At 37.5% G+C, this 20,000-nt stretch overlaps 1 protein-coding gene and 1 pseudogene across 1 annotated transcript in view; one reads left to right on the plus strand and one right to left on the minus strand.

Moving 5' to 3' along the window:
• The window catches only part of GRID1 (glutamate ionotropic receptor delta type subunit 1), a 1,154,654-nt gene that overhangs the window by 540,800 nt on the left and 593,854 nt on the right, over positions 1 to 20,000 (minus strand). The gene's annotated exons all lie outside the window — the stretch shown is intronic.
• Positions 7,794 to 9,943, plus strand: LOC138148721 (claudin-6-like; annotated as a pseudogene).

Genomic DNA, 20,000 nt, shown 5'->3' on the forward strand with positions numbered 1-20,000 from the left:
ATATATATATATATATATATATATATATATATATTATATATATGTATATATAACCCAAAGACACATTCAACCTCTATCCTGAAGATTCCAGAAGAACCCTGTGCTCATGTCTCTAGCACATAATTTTTCCCACAATTCAAGGCTCATTAAAGAAAAATCATACATTCACACATGATCTCAATAGCAATCACCTTCAATGATTCTCTCATTCTTTTTCCTTTCTTTCTCTGCACAATCAGGCCTCTATCACAAATACCCAAGGACTGGGTCACCCACCACCATACCAGATAGGATCCTGAGGGTACCTATTTCATATTCTGAACTCTACTATCTGCTTATCAACTCTGGTATCTCCAAAGTCTAACAGGAATAATTTTAGCTGGGGCATTTGATAAATTAGCACCAGAGGCAGCAAGAAAGTCCAGATCTGGTATTCATATCTAGGCTTAGACCCTGTCTACTTGGCCTTAAAAATCTCTAATATTCTCATAAGCTCTTCCTGTCTCTATCATTCCCTTTCTCTCCTGTTCTCTTTAAAGAAGTTCACTGTCCAGAGTGCTAGATTTCAAGGCAAGAGAAGCAAGATTCAAATTCTCCTTCCTATAATTAGTAGCTAGGGGACCCTAAGGAAATCATTTCATCTCTCTCAGGCCTGTTTTCTTCATCAGTAAAGTAAGGATAATAATGACAACATTAGAGTTGTGAAAAACAAATTCAAAAATATATTCAAAAGATTTTGTGAACATTGGGTGGATGCCAGGGATGAGAACTACAAAGGACTAAAAATCATAGATGAGTTGCAATTTTTTTTTCATATCACTGAGGACATTTCATAAATTTTTCAGATCCCAGATTCATTTGAGAATTTGAATACTGAGAAAACCTGAGATATATAGCAAAGCCTTGTACAAATGTGAGCTATGCTTATGTGTCTCGGTTTTATGTTTATTTGTATTTCTCTTCCCATTCCCTCTCCTCTTTTTCTCATTATCTCTGTTTCCATTTCTCTTTCTCTCCTTCTAAACCTCGCTTTAATTCTGAAACAGTTAAGATCAAGAAACCCTAAAATCAAATCCAACCTTAAATATGTATTAACTGTAGGAACCTGGACAATTACTTGACCTCTGTTTGCCTCAGTTCTCTCAACTGTAAAGTGGGGGTTATAGTAGCACTAATCTCCCAGAGTTATGTTGAAGATCAAATGAGATAATACTTGTAAAGAACTTAGCACAATATTGACTCATAGTAGGTGCTTAATAAATTTGAAATTCCTTCTCTCTCCCTTCCCCCTCTGTCCTTTCTTTCCCCCCTTCTCCATCTCTCTGCCTCTGGCTGTCTCTCTCTCTTTTTCTTTCTCTCTCTCTTTTTCTGATACATGTTTTTAATTGTTCCTGAAACACTCAAATTTTAGATGCCCTGGTTCTACTGTTACACCAGCCTTATTGAACTTAAGACAAGTGAGATTGATCTCTTCTGTAATGTTAATGAATGGGTAACATGTTTAGAGGTGGATGTACAGGGATATAAAAAGGGAAGGCATTGAAAACAAGAGAAAAATAAAGAATAGTGAGGTGAACAAGTCATCCCATGCATCAGGTAACAGGCTTGTGACAGCTAATGTATCACCCCATGTTCCTCAAACCTGGTAGAGATTCATTTACCTGACAATTCCTTTCTACCAACTCCTAACTTCATTATTTTCTCATGTAATTATACCGGGAATAAAAAGGAAAAAAAACCTCAGCAGTGATTTACAACTATCCTGAACATCTGGAATCACCCATTTCTTTCTCAGGAGTTTATATTAAGACACTGAACCTAAAACATGTTGCTTCTGTCAAAAAGATTATCTCACTAATTAAGTGTAAGGGACAGAAGTGGGGCATGGTGGTGGTGGGTAATATTAAGTGTAATAAGCGATCCTATTTATACAATGATATCTCACATTTATCTGCTGTGTTAAGGTTTACAAAATGCTTTCTGGAAATGCCCCCATCAGGGAAGTAGTGAAGATATTATTAGGCAACATGGGATAGTAGAAAGTATGCTAGACTTGAAGTCAAGAAATCCCAGGTTTAAACTAACCTCAGACACCAGCTGTGTGATCCTGGGAAAATTACTTAACCCCTCTGAGTCTTTGTTTCTTTATCTAAAGGTTGGGATAATAATCTCACCTGTAGCACCCATCTTCTCTCAGAATTGTGAGATACAAATGAGATAATATATGTAAAGAATTTTGCAAATCTTCAAATGTAATATAAATATCTGTTTCGTTATCAACCAAAATTATCATTATCAGTTAGCATTATCATACCAAAGTCAGTTCACTACCTCAGATCCTAACTCCTTGGAAAGACCTTGGAAAAGTCACTAGAATTCCTTTAGCTTTGTTGTCAGTTGTAAAGGGGATTAATAACAGTCCCTCCCTCACAGGACTGTTGAGATGACCAAATTAAATAATGTATCAAAAGTACTCTACACATCTTACAAAGCTCTATATGTCAGTTTTAATCCTGACTTTGATGCCTATAACCCATGGAACCATAACTAATTCTCTGGGTCTCAGTTTCCTCATCTGTAAAATAAGGGCAATGGACCATATGGCTCCTGAGCTCCTGTCCTGATGTTGACTAATGATTCTATTATCATCTTGATTATTTTCATGTCTTCCATAATGAGGCAGAATCCCTTAACCATGGGGTGATCTTGCCCTTAAATATTGGTGATTTTTGTGACTGGTATAATTTTGTTAAATGTAGACATAAAGTGATATCCCAACCTTGTCTTGTTTACACACACTCCTCATCCCTATTAGTCCTTATTGTTTGTCCTTCCTTCTTGAACAGGACTACAACTTTGGGAAGGTGATCCCATGACTTGCCAGTGAATTGGATTTAAGTGAGGGAGGGATGTACAAAATCACCAATTTCACCCTCTCCTATGGAGCAATCTGGGTTCAGTGCTGAAATATAGATCAGGATGACTGGAGAAGGCCCCAGATGCAGTGGGAGACCTTGACCTTTTTAAATTAGGGTCTTTCCTAGGTTTCTATTTGTCTGAAGCAATGCCCATTCAGTGATTAAGGCTAGGCAAGAAATGAAGGGGAAAAAATAGTCTCTCTTACCTAGTCAAAATAAAATCAATCCGGGAGGGGAAGACCCTCAAGGTTTCTGGTGAAAGCAGAAACAGAACAGAAACGATTGCTATTTACATTCACTCAGCCATCAGAACTCAAAAAAAGACCAAGGTAGGATTGGGCTGGGACCTAATTATTTTTCAGACTTATTTATTTATATTTATTATATTTAGGTTTAAGGCATGATCCTTAAAAAAAGAAATCTAGTCTGTAAATCCCAAGATATTTTTCGAGGTTTCAGCAGTCAAAATTTATCTTCTTTAAACCTAAATCACTCTGACTCTCACTGATCAGTCAACAATAAGTGTCAGTTCAAGCCTAACTTGGTCATTTTGGGGGTTCTGATGGTTCAGAGAGAATGCAAATAACAATTGTTTCTGTTTGGCCAGAAACCCTGAGGGTGGTCCTCTCCTAGACTGATAAAAGAGGTCATTTTTTGCCTCATTTCTTACCCAGCCTTAATCATTGAATGGGCATTCCCACAGATTAACAGAGACTTGGGGAAGACCTTAGTTTAAAAAGACCAAGGTCTCCCACTGCATTCGGGACCAATGCAAGTTATCCTGATCTATATCTTGCCACTGGACCCAGATGGCTCCAGATGAGAGACTTAGGGTTTTCACAGCCTCAATCTTCTTGAACAAAAGCATGAAGAGTAGTTATTTATTTAGAATCTCTTTAGCAGGCCACATGAAAGATACCTGGAATGGTAATCTCAGCCAGAAGGAGCAATGGGTCACTGACTGCAAGATCATAGGTTCAATTCCAAGAGAGGTTTGTACTTATTTTGATCTATTCCAAAACTATAGCCCACGATCTCTAGGCTCAGGCCAAATGTTGGTCACAAAAGGCACTGTCATAACAGTGGAGACCCAACCAAATCCTACTCCTGTAAGCAACTAAAAATGTAAATGCTACAAGCTATGGCAGTTCTCAACCCAGGGGTGGAGAGAGAGGGATGGAGGTGGAGGGCTTGATCTATCTGTCTGACTATCTATCTATCTATCTATCTATCTATCTATCTATCTATCTATCTATCTATCTATCTAATCTATCTAATTTATCTAATTATCTATACCTACCTGTGATTGTATTTCAATATAATATTTCCTTTGTAAAGTTACTGTTTTATTTTATGTGTTTAGAAAATACCATCCTGAGAAAAGGTACATACGCTTTACCAAACTTCCGAAAGGGTCCATTACACACAAAAGGGTCCATTACACACATTGCATTTAACTAACTTGGTTAGGGGCATCATCTCTCTCTGTTAAAGTTATTATTCCTCCTCTTCTTCCTCCTTTTAAAATATTTGAGATGCTTTCCTTTTCATTGTTGTTACATTCTATTCAAATCAAACCTAGGTTAGGAAAGTCAGTGTTTATTTTGAAGATTGGCAAAGAAAAACTCATAAAGGAAAAATGACTGACCTGAGACCACAAGACTGATCCGATAGCAGTGCCTTCTTGTGTTTGTAGCCTAGCAGTGAACCCACTGAATGGCATTACCTAAGAAGGCCAGCTGACAGCATGCTGTGTGGAGTCAGTGTGCTGAGGGCCCCAAGGCAGTCAATGTTACTTATAACTTACAAGGTTTAGTCAGGTGGTCCACAGCAGGGAGCCTTATGATGCTGCTTTAATTAAAATGTGATTATTTGGAAAGGTATTCATGTGTTTTTTCTCTTGTCTCCACAATTACCCTTGAAGCCTGTCTGAGTAAACTGGGTGCCTCTTTCATATGAGATCTCTGCATTTATCATGGTTTAGAAATACTCCCCCCATGACGCATCCATCCATTCCTCTCGATACATCCTTTTTCTGATCATAACCTATAAATAGGAAGTTGAGTCAAGAGAAAGAAAAATGATAATGACAGGCTGTCATTTCCTTGCTCCCCCTGGCTCACACTGGAGGTGTGGACATTTCATTCCCCCATCTTGCAGCTTGGCCTTTCGGAGTGGTACAAAGTAAGGTCAAGTTTTCACCTCACCCCAAAACCTTTGTAGCCAGTCAACTCTTCTTCCTTTGCAGAAGATGGGAGACACTGGTGCTTCCCAGAGTCTGTGAGCAGTAAGCTTTCAACTACTCCTTCTGCTTAGAACATATACTGAAACAGGAGAGCGTTAGATTACTTAGAAGTGAGGGTTCCCTTTAGGGGAAGCTCTATTTAAAAAGAGGAAGAATATGAACCAAAAAAGGTTCTAGGATCTTGATTCAGTAGTTTGCAAGTTAAGAGGTTCCTGTGCCTGGGATGGATCTGATTCATTGGTTCATTGAGCAAACAAGGATTTACTGAATACCTACTATGTGCTCTATTGTGTAGGTGGTGAAGACAATTATATGCAGGTTCAAGTACCTGAAAAGTACGTTGGGTAGATGAGACATGCGCCCATAGGATCAGAGATTTCGGGCTGGAAAGAAACTCAGGTTATCTAATCATCTGGTACAGGGCTTCTTAAACTTTTTCCATGTATGACCCTTCAGTGCTTCTTCAACTATGGGTCTCAGTTCCATGTGGGATCACTTTGGCCCCTGTTTTATCTGGTTCTGGAATGTTTCCCTATACCTTCCACAGACTGCATCTTCTTTTACCCTCTAGGGTCTAACATAATCAATCTAATGCCTCTTCTGTGTGATAGTCCTCCATATATTTAAAGACCATTATGAAACCCCGCCAGCAAAGGCTTTATACTGTAGATAGCTATATCTAGCTGGTAGAGGAAATAGATTTATTTTGTTGGGTCCTAGAGAACAGAACCAGGGACAACATGTTGCCATAGTAAAGAGGTAAATTTCTGTGTGAGGTCAGAGGGAAGCAAGTCATAACAATTAGATCCATCCAAAAGTGAAATAGGGTTCTTAAAGTAGTGAGCTCCTCTGTACTGGAGGTCTTCAAGAAGATAGATGGCTGTTTGTTGACTATATTATGGGGGGATTCTTATATAGATTTATGTTTGTCTAGAAAGTCTCTGAGTTCACTTCCAAATCTAAAATGTTAGAACTGAATACCTGAGAGTGAATTACTGGTCTATGAGGAGCAGAGAGTGAGCATTGAGGAGACCTGGGAGACAAGGATGTATGACTATAGTCATAAGAATCATCAATTTAGAGCTAGAAAGGACAATCGAGGCCATCAAGTCTAATGTCCTCTTTTTACTTATGGGAAAACTGTGGTACAGAGAAGCCAAGTGACTTGTCCAACAACACAGACAGTATTTGAGGTGGGATTTGAAGTCAGATCTTTCTGATGCCATAACCAGTACCCTACCATGATACCTACCTAGTATTAGGAAAAGAAAATGGACTCTTTCAAGTCCTTCTCTCCTCTAAGATGCCCTGTGAGCACAGGTGGGCTTTTGATCCATATGGCCCATTTTATTTTCCTCCACTCATGGGATCCCTTTCACTCTGAAGTGGCATTCTCAGCATTACTAATTATACTCATCTTGTATCACAAGGGTGAGGCTGAACTAAGCCACCATCAGGACTTGGGTTGATATCCCTAATCATCTGTAATAACTTGAGAATAACAGGTAGAAATTTGATGGAGAATATGTATGTGTGACTCAATTTCCCTAACAGGACTTCTGAACTGTCCCTGACCTTTCTGCATGCTAGCTCCAGTTCTCAGTTTCTATCAGTAAAAAATGACCTGAGTTTCATTATTCCAGGAAATACTGAAATCCTTTGTCTATATCTTGTTGATCAGTCATCATGACCCCATTTTGTGTTTTTTTGGTGAAGATATTATAGTGGCTTGCCATTTTCTTCTCCAACCCATTTTACAGATGAAGAAATTAAGGCAAACAGGGTTAATTAAGTGACTTGTTCAGGATCACACGAGACTAGATTTGAACTCATGAAGATGAGTCTTACTGATTCTAAGCCTGGTGCTCTATCCACTGCACCACCTAGCTGCCCTACAAAACAAAAAAACTTCCTTAAGCCTACCAGAAATTGAAATCCCCTTCCTTAGGAGGTAGCCAGCATAGTTATCTGAGGCTCCAGTTCAAACTGACTGAACTGAAAATGAGGGTGTTCAATGAACATTAATTAAGCATCTACTATGTATAAAGCATTGCATTCTCCCTGGGCATAAAATAGTTCCCAAAGATAAGGAATCATTTGCTGGATTGGGTGATCTACTTCTTTTTGGTACCTTCCAACTTGACTATCATTCTAAGTATATTTTTGTGTTATAGCTCCAGCACAGACTATTTGGGTTCCTTTACTATAGAAAAATAGCTGCTTAGGGCACAGAGGAAAAAATCTACTCCCCCAACTGGCTAATCTAGTTGCAGCTAAATCCTAGGGTCCTATTTCATTACCAGATTAACTCCAGAAGTGGGTGAGTTCATTTTGTATCTGAGCAGGGTCCAGACCCTTTTAGCTACATGTAGACTATTTCCTTTGGCTCTGACCTTATTGGCCAATCTGCCTTGGAAGATCAGGCCTGAAAAGCAAACTAAGTGAGTTGCAGAAAATTCTAGAGCACAGCCTGGGAGAGGTTGGTAAAAATCAGAGGGAATACAGGGAATTTGAGGTCAAGAAAGGGAAGAATATCCAGAAAGAAGAGGGTGATGACTAGCATAATAAACTACAGGAGTCAAGAAGGGTAGGATGAAAAAAGTAAGATTGGATTTGGTGATTATGAGAACATGGGTGTTTTAGTTTAGGGAAACAGCATCACCACAGTGATATGGACTGATTCCAAGAAGCTGAAGAGAGTGAAATTTCCAATTTCCTTTTCCTATTGCTGGCTCAATTTCTTAAGGTGGCAAGGTGCATGGTATAACCATGTTGGTATGTAACTGTGCTACGATAGCAGAGAAGGTCATTGAAGCTGAAAAAAAGTTGAAGAATTGTGCAAAGAGGCATCAAAAACGTTTGTCAACATGAATGAATACAAGAGCTCGCAAAAATGATGACAAGGGATGTAGAGAGAACACAGCGAAGACACTGAGAAAGTTGAGTGATTGCTACTTTAGCCCTGTTCTTTGTCCGACACACCATTCCAAGATGTTCTCCCAACTTGGATTTATGGATTCTGCTTGCCTTCATATCCTGGGCTTGATACTTGTGGTACTGGCTGAGGAGGGACTCTAGTGTCCTCTACTCTACCCATGTAAAAGTCATAGCCTTCATTGGCAAAAGCATCATGGTGACCCAGGTGGTACAGGAATGTCTTTTAATGTCTAGGGTGGTATACAGAATTTGTCAGATGCAATGCAAAGTGTGGGATTCTCCCCTGGTCCTGCCCTATGACCTGCAAGAAGTCAACACCCTCATTGTCATCACTGTAATGTCCCTGCTGATCTACCTTGCTGGGGTCAAGTATATCAAATGAGTAGGGAAGGAATAACCAAAATCTCAGATAGTACTTACCTCTTCCTCATTCTAGTGCTGACCCCTATATGCTAGATTGCCCATGTGATCATCAGGGACTTCTACAACCACCTGGTGGCTGAGACTCAGAAATGGGAGTTAGGGTCTTCCCTATATCTAAGCTGGGCAGCTTCAGGCCTTTTTCTTTTAGGTGGAGAAGTTGCTGTGCTGCATTTGTCCCTCAGGCAGCTCAAAGGACATAGGCCCAATATTCTGTTTCTGCCTCTACCCTAGGGGTCTACAGGGATCTTTCTGAGGACTCACCCAAGAATCACGTATGAATCTGAAAGGAAGTAGGGGACAAATGATTCCCAGAGGCAAGGAAGGCCTTCTTATCCTCTCTCCCTTGACTTTTTCTCAAAAGAGAAGCAGCAGATGATTCCCTTTGTTCTTTTTTTTTAATTCCTTGAATGACTGATCCAACAGCATGAATCCTCATCCTTTTCCTGGTCTTCTCCACTGCTACTGTTGCAAATGATGTCTTGCAGACATCTCCCTTGGATAATAAAGCTACAGAGATGCTGCCCAAGAGAGCCAGTACCTTTCTCTGGATTGTGGTATCATGAATAGGCATGCTATTTCTCTAGATATACTAGAACTGACTTCCTCTCTGGTTGTGGAACTGAATTTTAACCCTATCAGGTGCAAGGTTCTCCAGTGTGTTGTCTCCATTCCATGCCCATTTCTCAGAAAAACAGAAGCACCAAGATTCCATTAGCCTTGCTTGGCCTCTATGGGAATGGTAAGAGCTACTGTCATGCTGCTGGTCTACAGAAGGACAGCTGACTTCCCTGTGGGGTCTTGTACCCTGACTGTACCTCTTTTTTTCTTAATCCAGGATCCAGAACCTCCCTCCACCCCATGCTGCCTTCCCTCCCTGTCTCTCTTTCTGGAGTTTTCACACTGAAATTTTTAGACAATAAAATGTGACATGCAAAGAAAAGTGAGTGACCTGAAGGGAAGTAGATGCCAGTATAAAAAAAGATGTTTCCATATAACTTCCTAAAAATTAGAGCTTCCTATAATGGGTGAGCTTGAGGTCCCTGTAACAAAAGGTTTTCAAGGGCAGGTATTATAACTCTTTGGGGTATTTTAGAGGAAATTCCTGCTCATATTCAAGTTGGACCAGATGATTCTGATGTTCTTTCTGATTCTGAGATTCTGTGATACCAGTTCTGTGATGTCATTCATATAGAGTGCTTCCCAGTGAGGAAACTCCCTCTGCCAAAGCATAGAAACACTTGCTTGGCAATTTAGTCTTAGGGAGTTGGCATTGAGAGGTGATATAACCCCTACAGGGTCACACAGCCAATATATGCCAGAGAAGGGAACCGAACTCAGGTCTTCCTAACTCCAAGGTTGGCTCTCCATCCATTACACAATGCTGTCTCTCTATACAAATAGAGTATTATAAAATCTAGTGCTTACATAATTCAATATATGATAGAATTCTCAGTTCCCTGATCTGCAAAATGGAGATTTTTTTAAAGATTGTTGTGAGGACCAATTGTGATCATTTATGGAAAACATTATAAACCTTAAAGCCTTCCATAAATGTCACCTGGTATTATTATTGCCACCAAAGGTGATAAACATCCCTATCAAATCTCATTGGCTTCTTCCATAGAAATAGTCCCCTACACACACTTGTCTGAATGTCCTCATTTCATTTGGTTTCTTTATATGTCCCTTTTTTAAAAACGGTTCTTTGATTCTTTATTATTTGATTGGGCCTCCTTTGATCACTTTCAAAGCCCCCCTCAGATTTCCCTCTCCTCCCACCTTCCATATTTTAAAAAGGCACACATGTCTGACCAGCATGCAAGAGATGATCTATTTGATTCTGGTGGGTGTTGTTTTGATAATTTTATTTTCTCCAGTTGTTTTTGGGCTGCCCCCTGCTGCTATTAGCTTTCATCAGTTTCTGTCTCATTCACATCCTGACACCTCTTTTCTCTTCAAACTCCAGTTCCCTCCTAACTTCCATAGCCCCATTGGTCCCTTAACTTTGTTCTCTTCTCGGTACAATCATCCTTTTTCCACATTAATGGAATCCAAATATTCATTTCATTCTTCCTTTTATCATCTTTCTCTCTTTTTTTTTCTTATGACCCTTTCTTAAGCAGAAATTCTGATCAGATCAGTTAGAGACTGAATGGTTTTTCCATAACCTGTATTTTCCCATTCTTGTTTATTTGCTTTAAAATTTTGTGTATATTCATCTGTGTTGTTTTTTTTTTCCCTCCTATCCTTTGTTAGTCAAAACATTCATTATCTTTTCTCTTACTATTCCCTCATTCTAACAGGTGACCCGGGAGTCAGGAATGAAAGCAATGAGGTGCAAAATTTTTTTTTTCCCCAGAGTAAACGGAATATACAATGGAGCGACATTTCTTCACATGCCTCGAGTCTGAACTGTTCACAAACAAAGGGTAAGCCCTCAAAAAAAGAGAAAAGGTATTGTGCCTTCTTTACATGGAGATTCTTTTTTTTCCTTCTGAACACATTATCTCATTAATCAGCCTAGTGTCTTTGAGGAATGCAATTGGGATGGCCACCACTAGAGAGAAACAGGCTTAGGAGAAAGCAAACCAACTTTCTAGGAATCAGCTTACTCTAAAATGCAAACCAACTTCTACTCTGGCTAGTGACAGAAAGAGAAACCCGGTAATATACAGTCATGGATTTATAGATTGAAAATCAGAAGAGAACTTAGAGGCCATAAGTTCCACATCTTTTTTCAAATAAGGAAACTGAGGCCCACAAAGATTGAATTACTTTTCCAATGTCACACAGGTGAGTGGCAAAGTTGATCATGGTACAGAGGAGAAGAAAGAGAGAAGTAAAAGGAATCTGAGTCTTCAGAGTAAGGGCTAGCTATGAGTATCTTCCCTTAGGTGAACCTTCTGAGGGAGGTAGCAGTTTTTGGCCCTAAAGCAATAGAAATGATCCCTAGGTGTTGGGATGAACAAGGAAATGTGTTGCAAGATCCAAAGAGGAAGGGATGTATTGTTGTTGAGAGTGTCTGAGGGGACTCAATGTGAACCTGATATAGGACTAAACACAAGACACTCTTTCTGGAGTATGTTAATAGGAGATCAAAGAAAGAGCCATAGCAACTTGTACATTCTACTACAGATTCACATAGGAACAAGTGATACCCTATGAGGGAAATGGTAAAATGTGAAAAGCATCTTTAAGGACCACAAGGCTCAGGGCAAGGACTGAAAAGCATATAGGGCCCAAGCATTGTTTCTATTCCTCTTCCATTTTAAATGTGAAACCCTGAAAGTCAGAGGAGGCTATAAGGAGAATGAATATCTGGTTGTATAAAGGATGTCAAAGAACACGATTAAGTTTTCTGCTCCACAGCTTTTATGAGGAGGTAAATACAACCTCACAGAATTTACCAAGAGTTGATGGGATGAGATGGGATGCTACAAAAGAAATGGATTTGATAGGAGTCACTGAATAACACTGTCAATCAAAAAGATATGCAGCTGTAGAAAGTCATGAACTAGACAAGAGCCTGGCATTTCAGAGTTGGAAGGAACATCAGAGACATACCAACTAACCCCTATCCAAATGGTCCATTTTACCTATAAGTCCTCAAGAAATGGGTTCCTTCCACTGCTGAGTGATAGGGGATTCAATTCATTCTATTCTGGAGCAACTCTTAGGACATAGTGCGTTGTGTATTTGTGTGTTGCGTTTTGTTTCCCTTTTGCATTGAGATGAAATCTGACACACTGTGACTTCCAACCAGTGGTCATAGCTGTGCTGTTATGGGCAAAGCAAAAGAAATCTCATCCCTTTCTGGATGGCTTCTTATTCAACACTTGTACATAACTATCATATTACCTCCCCCTACCCAGTCTCTTTTTCTACTCACTAAACCTACCCAAAGTCTTCCTAATTAGGCTGCTGTCCTCTAGACATGTCCCAGCTTGTCAATCTACTTTAAAAACATGATCTATACATACAAACATAAACATATGTATATATAGGTATACATATAAACCTATATATACCTATTATATGGGGGAAGTGTTTGTTTAAGTATGTATGTGTTTGTGTGTGTGTATGTGTATGAATCCTTGCAGAGTTCAGCTTTAGAGTTTAGGGACAATAAAGTCATGTTTGATTGACCAATATGTATTTATAGCACTAAGTGTGTTATAAACCTTTTCCACTAGTCCAGAAAAATTGACTCCACAAATTGTGTGCTAGAAGGTCATATGAATCAGATGATCCATTATCTTTTCTTTTTTTTAATTGGTAAATTTCTTTATTAATATGTTTGTTTAAATTTGGTTTACAAGATTCAGTTCCACAATCCCTTGAGTTTCAAATCTTCTCCCCCTTCCTCTCCACCCCACCCCTATGGTAGCATGCAATGGAGTAGAGGATCTGCAAATACTTTCACATTAGACATTAGTCAGGTTGTAAAGAAGTATTGTAACTGATGGAATGAACAATGGGGAAAAGGAAACAAAACCAAATGAGAAAAAGAAAGAGAGCAGGTAGTTTGCTTCAATCTGCAAACTCTGTTCTTTCTAGTTCTTTCTCTGCATTTAGACATCTCTTTCTATCATGAGCATTTTGGAGTTGTCTTATAATCTTGAATTGCTTAGAAGGGTCCAGTCTATCAAAGTCGATTATTATACATACGTTGTGTCTGTATTTGTGCACAAATTTCTCCTCTTCTCACTTAGCATCAGTTTGTATAAGTGTCTCCAGGTAAATATGAAGTCTGTTTCCTGCTCATTTCTTATAGCACAATACTATTCCATTACATTCATATACCACAACTTGTTTAGTCATTCCCCAATTGATGGGTATCCCCTTAATTTCCAATTCTTTGACACCACAAAAAGAGCTGCTATAAATATTTTTTGTACATATGGATCTTCCTCACACTTCTATGCCCTCTTTGGGATACAACCCTAGAATTGGTATTGCTGGGTCAAAGTGTATGAAATTATTTATAGCCCTTTGGGCATAGTTCCAGATTGCTCTCCAGAATGGTTGAATCAGTTTACAACTCCACCAGCAATGCATTAGTGTTCCAATTTTTCCACATCCTCTCTAGCTTTTGTCTTTTTCCTGTTTTGTCATTTTAGCCAATCCTACCAGTGCAATGTGGTACCTCAGATTTGTTTTTGATTTGAATTTCTCTAATCAATAGTGATTTAGAGAATTTTTTCATGTGCTTACAGCTATCTTTAATTTCTTCCTCTGAAAACTGCCTGATCATGTCCTTTGACCATTTATCAATTGGGGAATGACTTGTATTCTTATAGACTTGACTCAATTCTCTGTATATCTTAGAAATGAGGTCTTTATCAGAGACAATGGCTGTGAAAATTCTTTCCCAATTTCCCACTTCCCTCTTAATCTTGGTTACATGGGCTTTTATGTACATGAGCTTTTCAATTTAATGTAATCAAAATTATTCATTTTGCATTTTTTATAATGCCCTCTAACTCTTGTTTGGTCATAAATTATTCCCTTCTCCAGAAATCTCACAGATAAACTATTCCTTGCTCTCCCAGACTGCTTACAGTATCAGCATTTATACCTAGTTCATGAACCCATTTACTCTTGATTTTGGTGTACTGTGTTAGATATTGGTCTATGCCCAGTTTCTGCCATATTATATTCCAGTTTTCTCAGCATTTTTTTTTTTGTCAAATAGTGGATTCTTATCCCCAAACTGGGGTCTTTGGGTTTATCAAACAGTAGATTACTATAGTAATTGACTGCTGAGTCTCATGTACCCAATCTATTCCATTGATCATCTACTCTATTCTTCAGCCAGTAACAAGTAGTTTTGATGCCTGCTGCTCTATAATACAGATTAAAATCTGGCATGGCTAGGCCACCTTCCCTAGCATTTCTTTTCATTAACTGACTTGATGTTCTGGACATTTTGTTCTTCCAAATGAATTTTGTCACTATTTTTTCTAGCTCTACAAAATAATTTTTTGGTAGATTGGTTGGTATGACACTAAATGTGTAATTGAATTTAAGAAAAATTATTATTTTTATTATATTAGCTCAACCCAGCCATGAGCAACTGATGTTTTTCCAATTAGTTAAATCTTACTTTATTTGTGTGAAAAGTGTTTTGTAGTTGTCCTGGGTTTGTTTTGGCCGGTAGATTCCCAAATATTTTATAATGTCTACAGTAACGTTAAATGGGATTTCCTCTTTCTATTTCTTGCTCTTGGATTTCATTAGAAATATATAGGAATGTAAAGGGTTTATGTGGGTTTATTTTATATCCTGCAACTTTGCCAAATTTATTTATTGTCTCAAATAGTTTTTTACTTGATTCTCTAAGAATATCATCATATCATCTGCAAAGAGTGATAACTTAGTTCCTTCTTTGACTAATTTGATTCCTTCAATTTCTTTTTCTTCTCTAATTGCTACTGCTAGCATGTCTAGTACCATATTGAATAAGAAGGGTGATAGTGGACATCCTTGTTTCACCCCTGATCTTATCAGAAACATTTCTAGCTTGTCCCCATTACATATAATACTTGCTGATGGCTTTAAATAGATGCTACTTCTTATTTTAAGAAAGACTCCATTTATTCCTATACTTTCTAGTGTTTTAATAGGAATGGATGCTGTATTCTCTTCATGATTTAGATATCAGTACCATATTTGTGTCATAAAAAGAATTTGGTAGGACTCCACCAATTTTCCCAAATAGTTTGTACAGTATTGGAATCAATTGTTCTTTAAATGTTTGATAGAATTCACTAGTAAATTCACTTGACCCTGGATATATTTTTTCCTAGGGAGTATGCTGATGGCTTGTTTGATTTCTTTTTTCTGAGATGGGGTTATTTAAGTAATTTAGTTCCTCTTCTGTTAATCTGGGCAACTTATATTTTTTTTATAAATATTTATCCATTTCACTAATATTGTCAAATTTATGTCCATACAGTTGGGCAAAATAATTCCTAATTATTGTTTTAATTTCTTCTTCATTGGAGGTGGATTCACCCTTTTTATTTTTGATAATTTTAATTTGGTTTTCTTCTTCTTTTATCATATTGACTAAAGGTCTATCAGTTTTATTGTTTTTTATAAAACCAGCTCTTAGTTTTATTTACTAATTCAATAGTTTTCTTAATTTCAATTTTATTAATCTCTCCTTTGGTTTTCATTATTTCTAATTTAGTATTTAATTGGGGATTTTCAGTTTGTTCTTTTCCTAGCTTTTTCAATTGCATGCCTAATTTATTGACCTCCATTTTCTCTAATTTATTAATATATGCATTCAGGGATATAAAACTTCCCCTTTGCTGCATTCCACAAGTTTCGGTATGTTGTCTCATTATTGTCATTCTCTTGAGTTAAATTACTGATTGTTTCTATATTTTTTGTTTGACCCACTCATTCTTTAAGATTAATTTTTTTTAATGTCCAATTAGTTTTTAGTCTGTCTTCCCATGGCCATTTATTGCATATGATTTTCATTGCATCATGATCTGAGAAGGATGAATTTAATATTTCTCTCTTTCTGCACTGAATTGTGAGGTTTTTATGCCCTAGTACATGGTTTATTTTTGTGTATGTGCCATGTACCACTAAGAAGAAGGTATATTCCTTTTTATCCCCATTCAGTTTTCTCCAGAGAGCTATCATATCTACCCTCTCTAAAATTTTATTCACCTCCTTAACTTCTTTCTTTTTTTATTTTGAGGTTTTCTTAATTTATAGATTTGTTGCTATAATAATAGGATTTCTAAGGGATTACTTTAAAGACAAAATAATAAAATTCATTTGAAGGAACAAAGGGTCTAAAATCGCAAAAGAAATTATGGAAAAAAATAAACACCAAAACCCCACTTGGCAAAATTTGAAAACAGAAAAGTAGAATTTAAGTACAGCTGTCATATTTCTTCCACTTTCCCAATCTAAACCAAATATCCAAGATCCATCAACTGATATTCATTAGGCAAGATTTCTTATCCCCACACCATCTTTATTACCCTTCTCTGGATAAATGAATGAAAGCAAATAAATAAAGAAAATTTATTAAATAATCAAACATATTAGCCCAAACAACTAGGAGAAATCACCCTTCCTCTTTTTGACCAGAATTGCCGATAAATTGGAAAACAGTTTGGCATAAAATGAATTTAAACCAAAATCTCACACCACATTACACAGAAGCTCAAATTGTTATGTCAACAAACAAAGTTACATAATAAAAATAATCAGAGGTGAAAGAAAGGAAGCATCTTTCAAATCTGTGCTCAGGAGAAAAATATATCTAAACAGGGGATAGATGAGATTATTAAAGACAAAAGTGGACACTTTCATTATATAAAAAGTAAAAGCTTTTTTCCTAAAACAATCTATGCAGAGAAATACATCAACTATCTCTGATAAAAGTGTGATATTCTATAGATAGTAACTTTTCATAAATATATAAGACCAATATCAATTTTATAAGAAAGAAGTGGCAAGAATATATTAATATGATGGAAAGGGATATTCACATCCAGAGAAAAGAACTACAGAGTCTGAATTCAGATTGAAGCAAACTGCTTGCTCTCCCTCTCTTTTTTTTGTTTTGTTTTATTTCTTCTTTCTCATTGTTAACTCCATTGGTTATAATCCTTCATTACAACTTAACTAATGTTTAATGTGAAGGTATTTGTAGATCCTATAATGGATTCCATGCCGGCATGAGGGACAGGGGAGGAGAGGGAGTGGGAGAAAATTTGATACTCAGGGGATTAAGGAACTGGATGTTGTAAACTAAAAGTAAATAAATTAATTAAAATTTTAAAAAAGAATATATTAATAAAGTTTCCAGAATTTAAAAAATATGTGAGCTATAAGCATCCACATATAAAGTTCCAAGTCACTAAAAATAAGTTAAATGAGTGTTAAAACATTTCTGAAGATTAATACCTTTCAAGGTGGCAAAGGTGATGAAAGACAAAAATAGGCTGTGGGATGACAGGCACATAAATATATTCCTGATAGAGTTTTGAAGATCTTATCATTCTGGAAAACAATTTGCATTAATGTAGGAAAAGAGAGTGCAAAAATTGTGCCTTAATACTTTGATCCGTCAAGGCCATTGAGTATGTACTGCAAAGAGGTAGAAGAAGGAATGGTACCATATATCACAAGAAATACATTAATAGCATTTTTGTGATAACAAAAATTTTGGAAAAAAATATGCACTCAAATGTGAAATGGGTGAAAAAATGGTGATATATGGATATAATGGAATTCCAGTTCACCAAAGAAACAATGACTATGAAGAAATCTATGGAACATTAAAAGACTTATGCAAACTGATAAAAAGTGAATCAAGCAAAACCAATGCAATAAAAGAAACATAAATGGCACAAATAAAAGAGAGCCAAACTCAGATTAATTTCAGTGACTAAACTTTTGTCCAGAAAACAGATGATGAAATATACCTTCTTTCTCTTGGTAGTGTGACATAGCATGCAGGACATTGAATATTGACTGTACTTGCTGTCAGATCAAGTCATTTTTTGCTTTTGCTTCAGGAGTGGAAAACCTGTGGCTCAAGGCCACATGTGGCCCTCTAGGAACTTGGGTGTGGCCTTTCTGCTGAGTCCAAGTTTTACAGAAAAAAATATTTTTATTAAGGGATTTGTTCTGTGAAGTTTGTTTGCAGTCAAAAGGCTACACTTGAGACCCTAGAGGGCTAGATGCAGCATTGAGGCTGCAGGTCTCCCATCCCTGGATGCTCTCCTATATTACAAGGAAGAGATTACTAGATTGAGGCTATAGTAGGAAATAATGGATGTATAAGAACAAAATGGGAATGAACATTATTATAAAACCTTACTATCTTCTTTTATCTTTATCTTCACAGCAATCCTGTGAAGCAGAAGAGCAAATTTTGTCATTGCAATCGGACAGATGATAAAACTAAGTCTCAGAGAACACATGGCTTCCTCCAAACCACATGGTTAGTCTGAGCTAGAATCACCGTAAATCACCTGTTTTTGCCACTTATTTTTTTTCATCTGGACAATGCTCCAGGTCATGCAGATATGACAAAAAATATCAATTTGAAAAATCGTCCACCTGGCACTTTCAGTTGTCCAAGCAGAAAGGAATTGTAACTTGACCCATCCAAAGAACTGTGCCATTTAATTTCAAGAACCAAACCAATAGGAAAATGTTCCCGTATGTCAGTAGTTATACTTTCTAGGGAGGAAAAATCTTTCTGGAAAGCAGGGCTTAAGTCATTTAATGGACAGATGCTCTAAATAAGGCAGAAGAAAACCTGAGGAAAGGGTGACAGCTTTTTTGCTCTGTCTCAGTCATCCAGCTGTGAGCTCTCTGACTTAATTCAAAAAAGCTAGGCTGTGCATAACCCCACTGCCACAGATCCAGTGGGCTGGGGATGAGGACTGAAGGATCCTTCACTATCCCCACTGGCAATTCCCTGTGAGGAGCAGATGGGCTCAGAATTTAATGTTGCTTCTGAAAGATGAGAAATAACCCAACTCTTAATAATCCACGTCTAGAACAAATCTAATTGGCCAATGACAGAGGCTGGGCTGGGGTGCCATTCCTCTTCTAGCTTCTCAAGTGAACATCTGTTTCTCTCAAAGCTGTGAATGTCACGTCAAGATTTTCCAATTACACTCCTCTTGGTTTTATTTAGCATTAGTATATTGGAGGGATAATTAGTTTGGGATGAAAACCTGTATTGTCTCCCACCACCCACCACCACCCCTCCTCCATAATAAAGCAGGTTTCTAAATGTGCCTAATATAGAGGAGAGGTTGTTGGGTTTTTTTTTAAGAGACAAGTAGAAAGTGAAGGATGGAAGCAGGAATGAAATACAGATTAATGACAGCAGCTGAGCAGTAAAGACAGGAGGAGTTTACATTAGCATAGAGACTGGCATAAGAGAAACACATTGCAAATCTCTTCTACACTGAGACTCCTAATGAAGATGGTCCTTTTCCACCAACATAATGGTGATGGAGATGAAAATGTAAGACTGATTCCTACTGATGTGTTTCCTGATGATAAATTACTGGAGATGGGGAACCATCTGGGATTTCTACTTCGGTTGGGGCTGTCATGATATTCTCAGGTCAGCAAGTCCTGCTTTGCTAATTGATTTAACTGGTACCTTGTAATGGAGGGTGGTCACTGTATGCATTCACAGATGGATGAATTCACAAACAAGTACACAACAAACACTTCAAAACCCCATTGCATTATAATGTGCTTTGGTTTTACAGAATCGCTGTATCTTAGAGTTGGAGGGAACCTCAGAGACTATCTATTTCAAACTGTACTTAGATAATAATTCCTTGATTCAAGAAAAGATAATGTAGTATCATGGAAAGTATGCTGAATTTGGAGTTAGAGGCCTTGGTTTCAAATCTTGGTTGCAATATTTGTTAATTATGTCACCTTGAGGAAATCACTGAAACTCCCTG

Source organism: Petaurus breviceps, unplaced genomic scaffold (assembly GCF_028583685.1).
Source record: "Petaurus breviceps papuanus isolate PSGF00001 unplaced genomic scaffold, PetGlider_PUasm1.0 90825, whole genome shotgun sequence".
In the NCBI taxonomy this organism is placed as follows: domain Eukaryota; kingdom Metazoa; phylum Chordata; class Mammalia; order Diprotodontia; family Petauridae; genus Petaurus; species Petaurus breviceps.